At 45.8% G+C, this 19,825-nt stretch overlaps 1 protein-coding gene across 1 annotated transcript in view; it reads left to right on the forward strand.

Annotated features, from left to right (window-relative positions):
• The first annotated feature begins 13,354 nt into the window (after positions 1-13,354).
• Positions 13,355-19,825, forward strand: part of DMBX1 (diencephalon/mesencephalon homeobox 1) — a 34,649-nt gene continuing 28,178 nt past the window's right edge. The window contains exon 1 of the mRNA XM_053392546.1: positions 13,355-13,681. The gene's annotated coding sequence lies outside the window, so the exon portion shown is untranslated. The remainder of the gene's footprint in view (positions 13,682-19,825) is intronic.

Below are 19,825 nucleotides of genomic sequence, written 5' to 3' on the forward strand. Positions count from 1 at the left end.
TGTGCTCCCAGAGCAAACTCCAATAAAAACTAAATACATTGCCTACCTAATATCAGCCTCCCCGCTGCAGTGCAGATGAACACATCTGCTTATAAAGGCCACTAGATAACTGACAGCAACACAAACAGGTTGTTCCTGTGCAGGAAACATGTTTCCAACAGATTGCCCCCTCCCCAGCCATGAGGAATACACAGAGAGGAGAATTATAGCAGCAAGCAGCCATTGAGAAATCTGGTGCTCATGTATGGTTCTAGCTATTTAAAACTCCAAATAATGTTGAGCCTACTGAACAGAAGAATCAGATTTTTTACATTTTTTTCCCTAATGAAACAGAAAACCATGTGCAGTCTTGTTATACATGCTCAGTACTGCAAATGAGACCTGTGACTAGTACATATGTTGCTGGAACAATGTGGGAGGTACAGCAGAACCATGCCTTCCACTGCACAGTGACCATAAGGGTAAAAAGTCCATAATGCAGATCTTCCCCATGCCAGTTGACTGAACAGCGAGTGACCCACATCTGCATGGATCTGGGCTCCTCCCACAGGAGGAAGCATGTTCCTGTGGCTCCTGCTGCAGGAGGAGAGACATGAAGATGCCTTTGAAATGGGTCCAGGATCCATTTGATAAAGGCATTTGGGTGGGATGTTTTAAACGTACAGTGGTACCTCGGGTTACAAACACTTCAGGTTACAGACTCTGCTAACCTGCTTAACCTTGGGTTAAGAACTTTACCTCAGGATGAGAACAGAAATTGTGCACCGGCGGTGTGGCGGCAGCGGGAGACCCCATTAGCTAAAGTGGTACCTCAGGTTAAGAACGGTTTCAGGTTAAGAACAGATCTTTGGAACAGATTAAGTTCGTGATAATAATAATAACTTTTAATTTGTACCCCACCTATCTGGCTGGGTTTCCCCAGCCACTCTGGGCGGCTTCCAACAAAGATTAAAAATACATTAAAATGTCACACATTAAAAATTTCCCTTCAGATGTCTTCTAAATGTCAGGTAGTTGTTTATCTCCTTGACATCTGATGGGAGGGCATTCCACAGGGCGGGCGCCACTACCGAGAAGGCCCTCTGCCTGGTTCCCTGTAGCTTTGCTTCTCGTAGTGAGGGAACTGCCAGAAGGCCCTTGGCGCTGGACCTCAGTGTCCGGGCAGAACGGTGGGGATGGAGACGCTCCTTCAGGTATACTGGACCGAGGCTGTTTAGGGCTTTAAAGGTCAACATCAACACCAAAGTAACCAGAGGTACCACTGTATTTCTTTTTCCTCTTGATTTTAAAGTGTCTGTGTGGGGTCTTCTGTCTGCCTGTTGCGTTGCTTGTAAGTCACTTTGGGTTGCCCTGGGCAAGATAAAGAGACCAGCAAATAATGATAATGATATATGGTCCAGAATGTTATCAGACTGTACTTGCCACACCATTTAAGCAACTACACTTGGGAACTCCCTGCCTATGGATATTGATAAGGTGCCTTTACTGTATTCTTTTTGGCGCCTGCTAAAAATGTTTTTGTTTAGCCAAGAACACCCAGATGTTTAGAAATGCTGGTGTGAATTTTTTATTTTATTTATTTATTTTAACTTCTTCTATGTTCCAATGTCTTGTGAATTTACTCAAGAAAGCACACAGGCAAATGAATGTTAATCTCACACGCACATTGCTGCAAACCTACTTGGTCTCATATAATACAGGTTTGCTGGCCAGCAGAGAGTATATGTGTGTGTTTAAAGAAGTGTCACTATAGAACAGACAAAAACATATGACCACTTTCTGTACATGCCCAGAATCTAAATCCAGAGAAAGTAGAGAATGCTAGTCCACTTTGCAATAAATAAACAAGCAAATAAATATTTGTGTGTTTTTTAATTGTCCCAAAGGAAAACAGCAAAGACATTTTCAGTGCATATTTGAATGAATCTGAAACCCACAAAATAATGCCTCAGTGGACTGCAAAATGACCAAAACAACACTTCAGCACAACTGAACCCTCAGCCAGGACTGGTAATCTGCATCCAGCCAACGGGGGAGGCAACATGGGATCCAGTGCCATCCTTGGAGCCAGAATGAAAATCATGGAATATTGAACTAGTATAATCATAACATTCCAGATATTATGCAGATGGATATTTGACAGGATATATACTTACCTTGGCTAAGTCCATTTGAAAGCACTTCCTGGTCAGTCTGCATAATCCCCAACAGGCCTTCAGGGACGTGCATATAGTAACTGAATTTTGTACATTTTCATGATCTCCCTTTTTTTCTGCAGTCCAGGACCCTTTTAACCACTTTCAGCTGTTCACCATTTAGCTGAGCAGCACAAAGGGGACTGCAGAGAGAGGAAAATGTTACACTTCTCCTCACCTTCCCACAATTCTGATGGAAATCCCTATTAATAGTAGCATAGGACCAGTCATCATAGAAATCTCAGGCGAAGGAAGATTTAACTACTTCAATCATTATGTACATATTCCTGAAGACCTGTTGGGGATTACCTATATTGACCAGGAAATGTGCAGAATTTCCTCTTTATTGAAGGCTTAAAAGCCTATTTTCCATGATGCTGGTGAATGTGCATAATAATGTTATTATGCACATTAACTGCTCAATTTACTGCTCAATCCCCTTAATAGTGCCCATGGCTTTACAGTGAAATAGAATCAGCCCAAATGTGACCCATAGCTATAGCCTTTTCTACCATGTTGACTCTTCCCCACTTTAAAAATGGCACAAGTTAAAATAATTGTATTCCCCTGAAATAATACAAAAGTAGCTAAGTGATGCACTAGACTGTGTTTGAAAATCCACACATATTTAATTCCATAAATAGCTTGGAAGCAGGGAGGGAGACTAAGCCAGAGCACCATAATTCTTCATCATAGCTTTGCAGGCTTAGCAGCAGACCCACTGCTGAAAAATGCTTCAAAAAACAAAATAAATGATCTTCTGGTTGCAGAAGTATTGATTTTGCCCATATCCAGTAATAAAGAGCAAGTCACCTGTAGGTAAAACTCTTGTAAAATATATTTTATACTCTATTAGTTCTAGAGATAGAGCTATATGCAGCTGAGAGAAAGGGAGAGAGGGAAAGATGACAAATATTTTCTGCCGAAGTATTTCAGGCATGCGTTTCCTGACACTTGTTGAATTATCTGAAACTGAATTTTCTCCTTTCATTACTGGAAACTTATCAAGCACGCTTTTGGGGAATTAGTGTTCTAGGTCTTGCTTTACAAAGGAGCAACTGACTGTAAAATAACATTCCTGCAGGGACCTGATCCATGATATACTGAAGCCAGGGCTTCCAAAAATGCTGGAAGATGAATTGAAATCAGAGACTTTCTTTTTTTAAATCATTTTTATTTGAATTTTCAAATATAAAATTGTAACAATCCAAATCCATATCCACACATTGAGATTACTGTGAATCTCACAACTTTTTCCCCACTATTCCATACTCTAAATGTTATATCGGTCCATATTATATCCATAGTATTTGTTACATTACAAGTGGATTTAAAATCCTGCTAAAGTTTCCATCTGCTTACAGTGGTCTCCTAAATAACTTATCAATTTTTCCCTTTTTTTTAAAGTTTTGTCCTCTTGGTTCCTGAGTTTTCCAGTCAGCTTTGCCATTTCGGTATACTCCATCAGCTTAGCTTGCCTTTCCTCTCTGGTAGGGACGTGGTTTTCTTTCCATCTCTGGGCTAGAATCAGAGACTTTCAACCCATTCTAGTAAATGCCAGAAACTCAGAGCAAGGAGGTTTTTGTTGATATACCGCAAGACAAATGCCACACAGCTTCTACCAGGTTTTCTGCAGTTGTTTAGAATCACAAACAGGCCATATCTAAGTACAGGTAAGTGCTTCATTATGTGGATACCTCATGTCCTCCTCTTCATTGCATCCTCTTCCTTTCATATGATCAGACAATGGCAAGTTTATGCCTGTATCCTGCCATGCCCAAATCAGGGTGTTGGAACTGGTGTAGGTGTAGAAAGCCCTAAGCAACTTGGGGCCTAAATACAGTGGACGCTTGCGTTGCGAACATGATCCGTGCGGGATGCACATTCGCAACCCGCAGCGTTCGCAACCCACAGTGGCGTGTATGCGCACATGCGGGTTGTGATTTGGCCCTTCTGCGCATGCTTGACCGCCGAAACCTGGAAGTAACCCGTTCAGTACTTCCAGGTTTCAGTGGTCCATAACCCAAAAAAACGCAACCTGAAGCGTCTGTAACCCGAGGTATGACTGTACTTTAAGATCAGTAGCAGGTAGTGGCATGGTGTGGACAGCTGCGTAGCTAGCCGCTTGGGTTCCTGGTGCGGGGGCGTGTCCTGCAGCTGGGGGCGGGGCGATCCACCCATAAGGGCGGGGCGAGCCTCTCTGACGCTTGGAACCTCTCCGCCACCTCCCCCTCAGCTGTGGGGCAGCTGAGGGAAAGGCAGAAGGCAGGCACAAGTCCCACGCTGCTGTTTCAGGCAGCACAGAACCTGCAGGAACCTAAGCCACCATGTCACTCCTAAAAAGTTTTGTGAGCCCAATTTAAAAAAAACAAAAACAAAGAAACTCATTTTGTCACACACACCCCTCAGTGATGACACCTGCGGAGAACTGCACCCCCTGTACCCTCCTTCCTCCGCCACTGGGTGTGGAGGCACCTACTTGACCTCCCAGCGAGTGAGCTGCTTACTGGGAGAGAAAAGCAGATGGGTGTGGCTGCAGCACTGGCAGCATGCACCAGCAGGAGTGCTGGATTGGCTCGGCTAGTATATCTGCACTATCCTGGCCTCAACGATGCCTTGCTGCTTCCGTGCCCCTTCCAGTAAGCAGCAGTAACTCACCTACTGGGAGGTCAGGTCAGCGCTTTCACACACACACCCATCCCTATCTGCTACTGTTTAAGCTTCACCTGTCCCCATACTGGCTACCCTGCACTCTGCAAGCAACAGGGAAGGCCCTGCTCATGGTACCATTGATAGGTATGGTCCATGGAACTGTGAGGTGAGACAGGGCCTTCTCTGTGGTGATGTCCTGATTGTGGAACGCCCTTCCTGGGGAAATGTGGCTGTTCCCTTCACTGATAACGTTCATGCATCAGCTGACATATTTATTTATCCGTCTCTTCAGTACAAACACTAAGCAGTCCATCTGCTCAAGTATTACGTATTTGCTGTCTCGGCTGCTTTTTGAATTTTGACTATTTTAACTAAGGTTTTTTTTATTATTGTATTGTGTGTGCTGCCCTTGGCTCCTGCAGGAGGAAGACTAGGATAGAATTAGTAGTCGTAGTATTTATTGTTATTATTTAATATTTCTTTTTAATAATGGTAATCATTTGACTTGGACAGGTGTTTGGTGCCATTTAGTATTCACCCAGATCTTCATTTAAAATTGTTTATGGATAAAATTTCTCGAGTTTTTAAATTTCAGATTGGTTTTAACCTGTTAGGGTGTGTGTGTGTTTTATTCTGTACAATGTTATTATGTTTGATTGTTTCTTGTGTTCTGTTTTTCATATTATGTACCCCATTCTGGGATTAATTTTAATGATGAATGGGCTAGAAATGCCCCAAATAGGTAAAACCTTCTCCTACTGGCATGAGCTACATGGGCATGAGGCCAAGAGATTAGTTGTCCAAAAGATACAGACCACAGTAACCATCACGCCAAAATGCAGGGTTTCTCTGGCATGGTCACCATTGTAACTATGATAGACAGATCGGGAACACTCCACCAACTAGTGTATGAACAGTCCAAACATTGATTTGTACCCCCCTCCACGTATATTATATCATATGACACAGCCCTTCTTTTTGTACCACTAGAGAATGCAGGTGAACAAATGCATGATTGAGCAGGACCTCTCACATCCATCTAAACTTTCTGTACTTATTATATAAAAAAAAGCTGTGACATGCTACCTTTCCACAGGGATAATTTTTTATTTTATTATGGATCACTCTTGCAGTTTCCTCATTTGCAGTCTGAAGTGGTACAATCCCAGAAGAAATCCACCAAGTACTCTTGGATTGTGTCCAAGATATTAAGGCCAAGTGAGTAGTACGTCAATTTTTTGGCCAAGCATTCACCAGTGCAATCCATGTATACAATGGCTGCGGAGGATATTCAAGGAAGAAATGTTTGACATCCATAGTGGGAAATATTCTGTGTGTGTGTGCGTGCGCGCGCGCCTTTTCTATACACATGTTGTAAGGACTATAGAGATTCTAGTGGAAGGGCCTTCATGCCCAGTGTCTCAACAGTCTAAATCAGAAGGTGCATTTGCAGAAGATCTTCTCCCACCCGTGTGAGAGGTTTGACAATTTACTGACAAACTAATGTGACTTGAAATAAATCATCCCATAAGGAAGCAACAAGCTGACCTGTGAGAACCCACTGTTGATATTGCTCCTTTGGTTGATTGGCCAATCTTGCCTGCTCTGTTTGTGGCTACCTGCCATTGGACTTTGTTCTCATCTAACACAGAACCACTATAGGCTCCGTTCAGGGTTCTTCTGTCCTGCTGGGGGCATATGCTCATTGAACACATCCAATGAACATATCCCTCTCAGGGCCTGGAGGAGAGTACCCTGAGCATACATAGCATGTATATTCACAGTGTAACATATTTTGTGAGTTTCACCAGATAGGTTCAAACCTTCTAAATCTATAAAAGTACACTCTGTTCTCAATCAACCATAGTTGCATGTTCAGCTTTTTATTCCACATTCACACATGCAGAGTTGTCCTATGTCAAAATGCTCAGACTCTCTGTATGGGACACTAGGATCTTGTCAAACGAATATGCTTCCTTGGCTTACAGCGCAAGCCTAACCTTGTCTACTCAGAAGTAAGTCCTGTTGAATTCACTGGGGCTTACTCCCAGGTCAGTTGCAGCCTGAGTTTTTTTAAAAAAAACCATTGCTTTACATGCCTGTATAAAAGGAAAGAAAGAAAGAAAGAAAGAAAGAAAGAAAGAAAAGATGGTTTACTTCGCTTCAGTAAACACCAGCGAAATCTTCACTCAGGGATCTTTCGATCCAGAAAGAGGAGGAGGGCAAAACAACCCAGAATCCTTGGCAGGAACCAATACCTGTGATGCCTCCTGACCCTGGGATCACCTTGCATCAGAATTAGAAGTCATCAAAGGGGTGACACAGCAGTCAAGGTGCCCACTTTCTACTCAAAAGAGGGCAATCAGTTGCTCATGTCATGAATATATATCAGAAAGTGGGTTGGGACTGAATCAGCCGTGGTGTAAAAAAAGGAGCATGTCAGAGAGCAGGCCAGCCCTTTAAAGCAGGTACCTTGAAAGGAAGGTGGGGGGGGAGGGGGAACCTCTTTAAGATGAAGTCTGTGCTAATAACATGTCCAGAAGATGGCTTCTGGCAAATTGCTTTGTTATTCTTGTCAAAAAAAAAAAAAAAGTCCCTTGGAAGCAGTCAATTTTAAACCATATATCAAAATGATTAATTGCCCTTAAATGAGCAGATGCTGAAGTACCCTTGAATAGAGGCAAAGAGGCTAAAGCCTTTTTGGATTGTGAGCCTAATGTATTCATTGAGTTGGCAAAATATCATTAGAGCTATTAATTAGCTGCAAGAACCCAAGCTTTGGAGAGTCCAAGGTGTTCCTGTTTGGGGTCCCCCCCGCCCATTTTTCCCCTAGGGGGAAAGGGTCTTCCCGGGATAAGGGAAGCAGGTATTTTAGCCTGTGGAGAAAATGCTTGATGTTACACAAGTTGCCTGTTCTTTTGTAAACGGAAGCAGGGCTGTAGCTTCGCCTCCCTGGTACAGGAAAGGCTCCAGAGAGGTCCTTTTGGAGAGGATCCTAAAAGAGTCACGCGGAGGGGGAAGTCAAGCTGCAGCGAAATGGACGGCTCTCGCTTCCAAAGGAATGTATGTGTGCAGGCGCCACCCCCCCCCCCCAGGCTGGTCTTGAGTTGGCCGGTCGGGATTGTATCGAGGAAACCGGAGCAGAAACTGGACCAAGCTGGCTCCACCGTAGAAAGGCAATGTGGGTGGAGAGGGGTGTCCTCTTGCTTATTATTTCGTAGGCTTTGCAGAAAAGCTTCATTCGCAACCATCTAACATAATGTAGAATGGAAACGCTTTCGGGACCCTGGCGAAATGGTTGCTTTTTGTGAAACATTCGCTGCCCTGTGGGCGTGTAAAAGAGAAGAGCTGTTAAGAAACGTTTGGTTGTAAGAGCGAAAGAAAGATGTTCTGCACCCACAAATATGGGACCTTCTTGCTAACTTCGCCAAAGGACTTTGGGCCTGGGGGGGCGAGGGGGGAGCGGGAATCATGAGTTCCCTCAGCCCACACTTCAGACTCTCCGGGTATCAGCAAATCCCTAAAACTCAGCCTGCTCAGGGTTCTTTTGAAATCCTGCATCAAATATGTTTTCAATGAATTCATGGAAAAGGGGTTGGGGCTGGGGGTGGGCTATGGTGGAGGGGGGAAAGAGGGAAACTTTTTAAATCTGTTTAAGTTTATAAACAAGATTAAAGAAACAATGTCAAGGGTCTTATGGAAATGGTGATAGTGCCCCTTTAAATAACAGCAAGCGGAGATTTTCTATATCACTGTGCAGTTTAAATCTGTCTTGATGGACTGGACATTAGTCCTCCTTAAATCCTTCAGAAAGCAGCTTTAAGGAAAAAGGCTGAGAGGAATTTCTTCTCGCTTTAATTGCTTAAGAAACGGTTCCCACAATGAGCGGTGGCCTAGATTCGCCTCTCATTTAAGTTCTGATTTTTAAAAGTTCACAAGTTAATCCCCTTTCAGTCTCACACGAATGCAGTTGGCACAGGGGGACAAAGTAATGGACAATGTGCGGGGGGGGGACATTTCAAACCAATTTTTTTTAAGGGGAAAAAATCCAATCCCTTCCCCCACCCCAGCTAAAAAAAATAAGGGGAGGAGGGAGGTAACCGGCATGGTGTTGATTTGGTTAAGCAGCTATTTTAAGACCTTGTTATCATTAGAATACGAGGTGACTTTATACATCATGGCGAACTATCTGATATAGGCAAAGAGATGGCAGGGCGCGCCCTCCCCTTTAACTCTCCGCGCTGGAAGGACGCAGAGAAGTCAAAGAGGAATAATTCCAACATATTTCCAAGGAAATACTGTATGGCTAACCCACACAAAAAAACCACCACATTTCTTACGCCATTAATTAGGATGCAAAAAACTTTCAGAACGGGCGGGGGGGGTGAGCACTGGAGAGATGCTAATTTTTAAAACTGTTTAAACTTAACAGTGAGGTTCTTCACTTTTTCTTTTCTTTTTCTTTTTTTTAAAAAAAGACGCTTTAAATTGTCACTCGAAAAATAACGGTGAGGTGTGAAGTAGTATTTTTTAAAAAACAGAACCGAGTGTTGCACTAAAATAATTATCAGAGGAAGTGGGAATAAAATGGGTGATGCTGGTGAGATCGCAATTTTGACAAAGATTGGAAACTTTGGTATGGAATTTAGAGAGAACGGTTCGAATTAAGTCAGTGGTGTTCATTCCCATACAGGCGCTTCGAAATCTCGCATCAGTCAGGTACAGGAAAGATTTTGTTATGCAGAAAGAAACTGGATTTCTTTTTTGAAAAAAAATCTAGACTCAGATTACCATAAAAATAAAGAAAACATGGAGGTGTTATTTGATAAAGTTGTACCAAGTGAGTTTTCATATAATCCATAGTAAGATTAATGAAGCTGATCTTAGAACATTGTTGCATCAGAAGGAAAAACGTTCCTCGCTTAAAACGGTGGAGTTTTTGACATCCATTTTTAACCAGTTGCCGTCTAGGAAAGAGAGTTTGGGTCGCATGGGTGTATATTATTTCAGCACACATGTTATAATTCTAAAAAGTAGTGAACAAAATTAATAATTTTATTGAAGTCCATAGAAGGGAGTAAAATATGTTTTACCAAATTATAATTAAAGCTTCTGGTTTTTTTTGTCTGAGTTTGATTTAGGAAATCGAATCCTGCCCTTTTGCTCGACAGATTTGTTTGCTCTTCTGCATTTTACTATCAAAATCTATTCTTTATAGATCAACTGGCAGGGTAACATCACCGCAGGATAACTTAACCAAACAGTATATGGGTCGGTTCTCCTCTGTGTGTGATCTTTAAAATAATAATAACGTTTCAACCCAAACTACGATAATTAAGAAGACCGGAGAAAGTTGTCACCTTTGCTATGTCCATCTCTCTCCCTCCCTCTTTTTCACACACAGAGAAAGACAGGATAAGGTATGCTGTAAAACAACAGACGTGAAAAGGTAACTTTTGAATCGAACTTCTCTCCCGCTTCTGCCCAATCAAAAGAAGCGCAGGGTATTTATTTGTTTTGGCAAGTGCCCCCCCCATCCACCAATCACCGTCACAACTCGGAGGAGCTACAGGTTTCTAAGGAAGGAGCTGTCCCTAAAAGGGCAGCGTGGGAGCGACAGAAGAGAGAAGGGGACGGGGATAGAGGCGAGGGCGTTGCGAGGCATTTGGGAAGCACCGTTTCCGGGGATTTGTAGAGGAACACCTAAACTAAAAATAGGGAAAGGGTTCTGGTCTCTTTCCTCCACCGTCGCTACTTCCTCCCTCCCCGCCAGTTTTAAACACGAGCTTCAGTTACTGGCTTAAACAGACCAAGGGCAAGGAAGGTTGAAGCAAAACGCTAAGCGCATCCTTCCTTCCTTCCTTCCTTCCTTCCTTCCTTCCTTCCTTCCTTCCTTCCTTCTCTCTCTCTCTCTCTTTCTTTCCATCCTTCCTGTCGCCTTCTATTCTGATCAGTCTCGTTTTTGTTTTGAATGATACACCGCTATGCTGAAAAGTTTGCCCCGAGAAAACCCCCAAGCTTCAAGTTTGCCCCCAAGAAAACCCCGCGTTGTCACTGCTTTTTGAGAAGCCTAACAAAACCAAAAAAAGTTTGCACGAAACACGTGGGGCGGGGGCGGGAGAGAAAGGTGACAAGGCGACAAGCCGGGTTTCTGACCTTTCCTACTGACCCGATTTCATTTTCCTTGTCAGGAAAACAGAGAAATAGATAGCTCCGCGTGACACCTGCAGGCCAGGTGATCAAACTTTTCTGGATGGATCAGAAGAGGAGGAGGGGTGGCTAGCGGCGCGGAGAAGTCTCCCCACAACCCCAATCGCCACCTCTGGAGAGCCTTCCAAAGGAACATTTAAAATAAAAATTCATCTTCAGTTATTTTTCTCTCTCTTACCCCTATTTGTTTGGAAATAGATTTAAATAGCTTTGCTCTTTCTGGGGACATGCACGTTTAAAAATAATAATCATATTTCGCCCCCCCCCTTCTTTAAGTAGTTCAGCGCCTAAGACTTTATGATCTCCACTGCGTCTTCCACACACACATACACACTTTTTTGCCAGAAAATATATAGGCTTAAATTAAAAGGTACTCCGTCTCTCCTCACTCCCCCCTTTCAGTCTTTCTTGTTCCCTTAATTCCTGCCTAAACGGTTTTGCTCTGGGAGAAGAAATCTTTTCTAGAGGGGGGGGGAGAAGCCCTCAAGAAGAGAAGGGTATTATTGTTTTAATCCTCTTATCCGCAGTCATTTTAAAACAGGGCGTTTTGGAACCTGAAATGGCGTCTTGTCCTCCCCAATCCCATCCTAAATCCTTCTGGGATGGGAGAGACTCGAAAGGCAAAGAACCCCCCTGGCATCTATTAGCGGTCCCCGCGAAGGCTTTCAACAACTGCCCTTTTCGGCAGCAAAGGCATGACAAAGCCGAAAAGCAAATAAAACCAACGCTGTGCAGTTAGCCAACTCTGCCAAAAAAAAAGTGGGAGAGAGAAAGGGAGAGAAAGGGAGCTAGTCTTGGCTGCCTGCGGAGGGAGAAGGGGGCGAAGACAGAGACCTGCAAGGTCCATGCATAAGAATGTGTGTGCGCGCGTGTGACGGGAGGTTGGAGGTGTGTGGGTCGGTGTGCAGGTGACAGCATAGAAATCCAAGGGGGTGGAATCTGTTCTGTCCACCCCATTGTGCCGCATCTACTCCTCCCGCCTCATTTTAATCCCTCGGATTATGTAGGGATCCAATCTTAATCCCACCGGGAGTCTTCCCGCACACCCAGAGGTGGGGAACGGTGGGAGGCCATCCCCAAACCCCGCATGGGCCAATTCAATTTCCTACGCCTTGCCTAGATGTTATTGTTTATATCCAGCTACCTCTTCTTTGTAATAATAGTAATAGTAGTAGTAATAGCAGCAACCACCTCTCTTTACGTTCCTATGCCAAACACGTTGGTTTGGGGGGAAAGGGCTTCACTTCCATCCAAATGGAGGAGTGGGGAGCTGTGATCGTCGTTAAAAGCGGGTCAAAAGCGTCATCAACTGAGAAGTACACCGCTGAGCACGCGCTGGCGCCTCAGGGTTAGAGTGTAGTAATCGGGCCAAGGTCAAGGCGCAGTCGCCGCTAGGCAACTTCAGACTTTTCCTGACTAGGAAGATCTCCCTCCTGTTTGACCTGAGGAACTGAGATAGGTGATCTTTTCCCCAGAAGCCTCTTTTTGGAGATCCCTCTATGCCTTACACCGGCCTTCGCCAAGCTGATGCCCTCCAGATGTGGTCAAGCTGAGAAATCCTGGCAATTAGCCATTTCTTACAGACATTCTGGCCAACCACATCTGGAGGGCACCAGGTTGGCGAAGGCAGCTTGATACCGAGGGCAGGCCATAGATCTAGGCGAAGGCAAGAGAGGGCCTTGGTCTTTGGTTGTGGGGCTGAAACTAGACTCTAAGGAAGACACTCGGTGAGTCGATGCATAAGTGTATTGGAATTGGCAGCAAGTGGGTTTGTCAGACACAGCAAGTCAGGCTTTAAAAGTTCCAGAGAGAAACTGACCTGATCCGAAAGGAAACGCGTCATATAAAGAGCGCGCATCTGCTCCCAGCGGAGCGGCCAGATCAAACCCCCTTCAGGGGGCAGCCAGCCAGCCAGTCACGCCGGCCCTGGCAATGCAGCTTTCCAAATGTGAATTGTATGGCGATGCTTGGCAGTAGGCCCTTGCCAAAAGAGGCAACTCCTTTGCGATCAAACGTCTCTCCGCCTTGGAGAGCCGCGGTCACTTTTCTCAGGCTCAGATCCACCACCCACTCCGGCCACTTATTAAACTCTCCTCTGCCCCTCCGCTTCTTCCACGCCAGCCTGGCTTGCTCTGATAATCTGCCAGGGATTCAATTAGACTGTTGCACCTGACTAGGCTTGGAGTAAATGACTAGAAGGGGAGGGGGGCAAAAAAAAAAAAAGCAGCCCATCCACCCTACTCCTCTTAAGTTGCTATTAGAAGAGTAAGAAGGAGGCGGAGGGAGACTTGGCGGCGGCGGCGGAGGGGAGAGATCGGCAAGCCTCCCTCTTGATTGACAGGGTGAAGGACCATTGAAAATCTTGCAGGGGAACTCCCAGGTCTGTGTGAAGCTCCTTTTAAAAATCCTTCCTGATTCCTCCTCCCCCAGTAGATGGCAGCTTTGCAGGACCCAGAGACAATTGGGAAACCCGGAGCAGGAGGAGGCTGGAGTAAGGCGAGCGCTCCCCTTCCGCTCCCGAGTCCCTTTCTGGGCACCCCACGCTCCCGAGTGAGACCCTGACGGAGGCTCCCCCCGGGCCGACTGCAGCCGAGCCTAAGAGAGGCGAAACTTCGGCTCCCAAGGTATGACCTCCCCATCCCGCTTGCCCCTCCCTCTGCTTGACAGAGGAACTGCCCGGCGCTCGAAACTTGGCCCAGAGGTTGGTCCTTCCGCGCGTAGATCCCCCGGCGCAGACCCTGGGCGAGCGAGCCCGAGCTAGCAAGGAAGGAGCGTTTACACCCGGGAAGCGCGGGGAGGTTTGGCGACCATGGCGCTCTCTCTCTCTCTCTCTCTCCCTCCCTTGCTGGAGAGGTGGGTGGGACTGGGCTGTGTGGTCGTGGGGCTCGTTTCCTCGCAGCAAAGTCGACGCTGTGCTCTTGCGCCGGTTGTCACGGGCCGGTTCCCTATTTCACAGCCAGGCACCGACCCCGCGTGTGAGTGACTAGGCGGCTACTGACTAGCCGAGGCTTCCCATCTCCCACCGTTGACCCAGTGTATCATTTCTGGCCAGATGGCTGGACTGCTGTCCGTTCCGCCAACTCTTTCTTCTTCCGCTTTTCCTCCCTTCTTCCCTTTGAACGGCTCCGCTTTTGGGGTTTGTTCTGACTTTTGCTTCATTTGGAATAAATTAGTTTGCCCCGTAAATGTGTTTCTTTTCTTTACGCCTCCTTCCTCACCCCACTCCCCTTTACTAAAATAGAGACAAATCTCTTGCCTCGCTTTTCGAATGTAATTTTTAGCAGATGGTTAAAGAAATAAAATTCAGGCGCACAGATTCGTTTGGTTAAAAGCTTTTGCCTGGCGAAGAGGCGAAGCCGCGCCACAAATGGTTTTAATACTCCACTTCAAATTTGTCAAGTCTCCCCTTTGAACTTTCCATAGTACAGGCTTCGGCAGAAAGTGAAGAAGGTGAAAGTTTTGTCTGTGTGTGTTTGTGTGTGCGTTTAAAAGATGCTTCATTCTCCTACTGTTTTCCTCACATCCCTTCTATTTGCCTACGGGCAATTAACAGCGCATCTCTTCGTCTGTAGGCACCAGTGGTAGATTGTCAATTTCACCCCTATTTACATAATGATGTTTTAATAAGCTAAACAGCCTAGTGAGGTCCAAGGGGGAGAGAAACGGGGGCGAGGGGTGGGAATCGGGAGGCAGAGGGGCGGGGGAGATTTCAGGCAAAGAAGAGAAACCAGCGCCAGTGGTAGAGATACAGCTCAGTAGCAGGAGAATGCAAGGAGGAAGGGTCTGGATTTAAGATCGCATCTGGGGTTTTTTACCTGGTGGATAAAAATAAATTAAAATTGCGGGGCGTGGGAACGCCGTTTGAGAGCAAAGTATGTGAAATAGATGGCCTTGAGATCCCATCCCCCCTTCACCGTTGCTAATGCGAATCAGCTGTAGACACACCGGCAATCCAGTTCAGCCCCAAAGTGGAGGCACCCCGGATTCGAGGATTACGCGCTCGAAATCTATGCAAAAGTTTATTCTGAAGCAAGTCAAGCCAAGTTCAGTGGGACTTCTTCCTAAATGCGTGTGCACAGGATTTCAGAGTCAATGAGACTTCAATGCTGCAATCCTATACACACTTACCTGGGAGTAATAAGTCCCATCGAACTCAAAGGGCCTTTCTCCTGAGCAAACATGGATAGGACCGGGACGCGTTGGCCTTTAAAGGAGACTACAGAGGTAGACACTCCGAAACTTTGCCTTCACTTGAGTTATGGATCACGCTGCCTTGTAGTTTTCTGTTGTTGCTGGTGGTTTCCTTGGTGAAGCCAGCCGCTCCTTCCCACTCACCCCTGCTCGCTCCTTCACTCCGCCCCGTCCTTGCAAGGCCCCAGTTAAAATATGCTTCAAACCCACATACTTAAATAGGCGACATTCGAAGGGGAGATCGGCCTACATAGCCAGAGATTTCCCTCGGATCCTGGGATAGCGGGTAGGGGAAGATTGGAAGACGAATCAGCGTGGACGGGGACCATTTTTCTCTTCTTGGGTAAATCGGGACACTCAGCGGAGAAGTAGCCCTACAACTCATTAATAGTAATAGCAAACCTGCGCCTATCTACTCAGAAGTAAACCTCCATGGCTGGGGTGGATGAACGTTGTAGTCAAAGATATCTGGCAGGGGGCGCAAAGTTGGGGAATCTGTGGCTCTCCAGATGTTGTCGGAAACCAGTTCCCATCAGCCCCAGCCAGCAGGGCCAACAGTCGGAGATGACAGGAGTTGTCTTCCAGCAACTTCTGGAGGGCAACCAGCCTAAGCCGCCCCACTGTGCACGTGAGTGGAGGTGGGGTATTTGTCAATCTGTGCCCCTGTTTGGATCCAGGCAGATGTAGATTTGCATATGGGGGAGGGGCAGTTCCAGAAAATCAGGAAATGGGCTTCCTTTCTTGGTGGGCCAACCCAGTATGCAGGTTTTGTACCTTTAAGGCCCCTTGAACTTGGTGAGAGGCGCACAGGATCGGGTTGCGCCCCTTTCAAAGTCAAATGCTATACTTCTGAGTCATCATCAGGTGTTTGGAATTCAGCCTCGTGCTTAACAATATACAGTGGTACCTCGGGTTAAGTACTTAATTCGTTCTAGAGGTCCGTACTTAACCTGAAACTGTTCTTAACCTGAAGCACCACTTTAGCTAATGGGGCCTCCTGCTGCTGCCGCGCTGCGGCAGCACGATTTCTGTTCTCATCCTGAAGCAAAGTTATTAACCCGAGGTACTATATCTGGGTCAGCGGAGTCTGTAACCTGAAGCGTATGTAACCCGAGGTACCATTGTAATTCAAACTCCATGTAAGCAACCTTAAGCACACTTACCTACAACCGAGTAAGTTGTAGGAACTCTGTAGGCTTAACTCCTCTGAGAAACTCCCTTAGGATTCTGAGGGGGCCATTTAAGATCAGGCTGCTCTGAAGAACAAGAATTCCGTGACTCTTTACAAAATGATTTTTTTTGGGGGGGGGGAGAAAATGGTTTTAAGCAATACTATCAGCTTATTTTCTTCTGATCAACACTAATATGACTTTAAAATGGGGGGTTGGTTTTCTGTTACTTCTTGAGTATTGTTCTGGGGGGAAGGTCGGGGAGGCAAAGTTTGAGAAATAATTTTCAAATACAAATACAGAGGGGAGCTGGAAATCGACCTTTACAACAACAACAAAATCTCTCCAACTTCCGGACAAATGTATTTTACCTCGGTGATTTCATTAACTCGTCCGCCCGCGTGTGTTCGGCTGCTGCCTCTTATTTAGACGGTTAGGTGGTGTTTGCCATCAGGCCCGAAATCCAGTATCCTTGAGAGAGGAGCAAGCCGTAGGCATTCACGATTTCAGGTCAGATCCGCTGCCCTGCGCTCCGATTCCAAATCGGAGTCAGCCTACGATTGCAATGGCAGTGAATAAATTGTCCTCGAAATGTCAACCTGCCTTTTCCAGGAAAACACCCCCTAAACGAAACGAGTTAAGTTCCACGGACTTCAACGAAACTTTAATTCCCAAATAAATCTGAAGGTCACAGCCTTTTTAAAGTGGCGGGAATCGAAAGATAACTGAGAGTGTCGTTGAATGAACAGGTTTAGCTGTTTGTTCGAACCATTCATTCTTACGGAGCAACCAAGCAAGAACTGAACTCAAACCGATTGTGTAAAGTTTACACCCACAAAGGCGGAAGTCAGGCAAACACGCGTGACTTCTCCGCTAGCAATATATGTGCTGTGTGTGTGTTCCCCGGAAGAAAGTGATCGGCAACCGTTTAAGCCGAAATACTTGGACTTAAGCACGTTTGGTTTCATGGATGTACTAAAGCGCGCCAAGGTTCTAGTCCCTGGCACGGAGCCTTTAACAGGATTGTGGATCGGGCTCAATAAACGACGCTAGTTCGGTCCTGTATCGCAGAGGGCAAAGCTGGTTCTGAACATGGCTGGTAGTTTTAAAAGACACCCGCTTCCAAAAAAAAGAGGGGGGGGGATGGCCTGTGGGTCAACGAAGACTCCTAGCAGGCTCTAAATGACAGATGCGAGGCACATTCGTTTATCCGTAAACTAACAGGAAAACAATGGACTTGTCTGCACAAATAAAACGTTTTTGTAGAAAACAAAACCAAAGTGTGCACGCTGTGCACAGGTGAAAATCTACGGTCTCTCTCTTTAACTTTTTGCATTGGCTTTCTCCACAAACAATGGTTTGTTTAGATCTGGATGACAATCCCCCAAGCCGCCCCCTCCATCTTCATCTCAGGGACCTCGAGTCAAATGCATCCGGCTGACCTGTAGGCTGCAGCAGGACCTCGAGTGGAGCGCTGCCCGTTAGCCCCGAGGTTTAGTTTCTGACTGTCTATAGACAGGGACTATTTTATTTTATTTGTATTTTATTTGCTACGGTTTCACTCTTTAAGGAACGCTAGGCTGTTGTTCGTAAGAGGCAGCAGGTACAAAATATTAGCTCGCTGCCTTCTGATATTTTGGAAACGGTGCCTTTTGAAAGCGCTCTAAAGTTTCTCAGAGTCCGGGTCCCAAAGAAGTAAACTCGGAAGTCAAATCCCATTCACGCCCAAAAGGCTTTCTCTCCTCCTGCCCCCATTAAAATTGCAATCCCCGCGAGAAAGCCCAATGGAACTCAAGGGGATTTACTTCTAAGTTGACACGTTCTAGAATTAGGCTGTAAATCGCTGGAGATCGCAAGCTAAGGGAAGACTTTGAAGCAGAGTTTAAAGTGTGTGTGTGTGTTGTACTGTTGATGACAAAAGTCTCTGGCTACACAGACGACTTGAGAGGCTTTAGAAATTTGGCGAAGCTTTGGCCCTTGCCATTTCCCCGATCCTGAATGTTCAAGGCGTTCGCAAAGGCTGCGCGGGTTTTTCCTCTCCTTGCTGCGCGCCGATTTAAATCCCTGACATTTAATTTTGTTCAGGGAACTTCCCGCTGGTCCGGCCTGTCACCTCGCCCCAGCTGCTAGGATAACCACCCCAGGACGTCTTTCTTGGGGTCCCTCTGCCTTCTATTGTACATCCCATTTCCACTCGCCCCCCTTCCCACCCCCCTTTCAGTTCCACTTGGTTGACTCTTCAAATTTTCCATGTAAATGACAGTAATAAATATCTAATCATGTCCTGCAGCTATATATATACGGCTCTCTGAGCAGGGCCTCATTAATGAAACATCAAGCGAAAGGGGGAGAAAGTTTCTTTCTTTTCTTCTTTCTTCCAGGCATTGTGGAGAAAACAGTTTGCGAAGTACCCACGAATCACAAGAGAGCGTGGAATAGCCTAAGAACGCCGTTTATCTCTTGTAATAATCATCATCAACAACAAAAAAATCATTTCGAGCCCTGTTGGCTGGCCAGCTTTATATATTATGTAGCTATGAGTGTGTCGCGATGTGTGCGGGGAAAATAATGTTAGGAACAAATAGGAACCTCCATTTAAACACGTCCGACTTTATCAATACAATCCACGGCGGAGCGTCTCCTGCGCAAGCTCCTTTGAAATGAATGAGAGAGGCGAGGGAATAGCTCTTGCGCACCCTTCACTCATTTCAGAGGAGGTCCTGCAGGTTCCTGCCACTTACCTTTTGCAAGATCGCTATTAGCAATCTTCCGATAGCTTGCCTCAAAAGGCTGGCGCGTGTGTTGTATAGCGAAAGTTTCCAATGTGAAAAAGTGGTGGTTGTTTTTCAGCAGAAATGAACTTTCCGCACCCCCAGAAAAAGAAAACCCATTTTGGGTGCTGTGTGTTAAGCAGTGAGGCCAGGTGGAGTGAGGAAGGAAGAGAGGGAGAGAGAAAACAAGATCACAGGCTATTAGTATCTGTTCTTGGGTCAGCCCGCTATTGGAGAAAAGGCAAGCTTCGGGGTTACTCAGAACTCATCGTCATGCTCTCACAATCCCTCCCCAACTGAAAGACTCGACGCTACATCTGTTGGGAGGTGCATCGTTTACCGTGAGGAGAAAAATATAAGGAGTTAGACTTAGGGGTGAAGGAAAAAGGAACGCTGCGGATCAGGACACGAAAGCAAAAGTTAGAAAGTGAAATGGACAACATAGGAAACAAACCCGACAAGAGAAAATCTACAGCACAAGAGAAAGCAGTGGAAGGGCAACTAAGGCTGCAACCCTATCCCCACTTACCTGGGAGTAAGCCTCGATTGAATTCAGTAGGACTTACTTTTAAGTAGGCGTGGTTAGGCTTGCGCTGTAACTTCTGTTTTTGGACCAGCGGTCATTTTGCCCTTCATT

Source organism: Podarcis raffonei, chromosome 6, assembly GCF_027172205.1.
Source record: "Podarcis raffonei isolate rPodRaf1 chromosome 6, rPodRaf1.pri, whole genome shotgun sequence".
In the NCBI taxonomy this organism is placed as follows: Eukaryota; Metazoa; Chordata; class Lepidosauria; order Squamata; family Lacertidae; genus Podarcis; species Podarcis raffonei.